The sequence below is a fragment of the Penaeus monodon genome, chromosome 32, assembly GCF_015228065.2.
Source record: "Penaeus monodon isolate SGIC_2016 chromosome 32, NSTDA_Pmon_1, whole genome shotgun sequence".
In the NCBI taxonomy this organism is placed as follows: Eukaryota; Metazoa; Arthropoda; class Malacostraca; order Decapoda; family Penaeidae; genus Penaeus; species Penaeus monodon.
Window position 1 is genome coordinate 24918937 of NC_051417.1, and position 618 is coordinate 24919554.

The following is a 618-nucleotide window of genomic DNA, read 5'->3' on the forward strand; positions in this document are numbered from 1 at the left end:
ATACATGTCATGCAGGAAGTGTGACACGGGTGTCATCCATTTGCCTGAGAAAGTAACCCACTCCGACAGGCCAACAAGGACAGAGGTTATTTTTCAACCTGGAGAAGGACGAGTCTCGTTTCATGGTAACTAGATACCCATGCATGTGACGCCACTTTGCTCCGAAGGTCAAGGTATTACTTGCCTTAACATATAAGATGCGATTGCAATATGCATTGGACAGTTGCTTATCGTACTACGTCAGCCATGAGAGTTGTAAGTTGACGTTAAAAGAAAAATATGCCATTTGCTTTGTTCTAAACAACCAGAAGAAAGGAAATTCTTGGTTCCTTACAATCATTAGTTACCAATTACAGTTCTTCTTGGCCGCCGCTCTGGTTCTCGCCGCCGCCGCCCCTCAGGAGCCTGGGCCAATCGAGATCCTCCTCGATGAGCGCGTCCCTCCCGAGGGCGGCGCTTACTCCTTCAAGATTGAGACCGAGAACGGTATCATCCAGAGCGAGGAGGGCGCCCCAGGTCTAGAGGGCCAGACCAACGTTCAGGGTGTCTTTAGGTAAGAGGAAGATTAGGGTCAGATCTAAATAAATATTTCAACATGACGATGCAAACATACTCTAC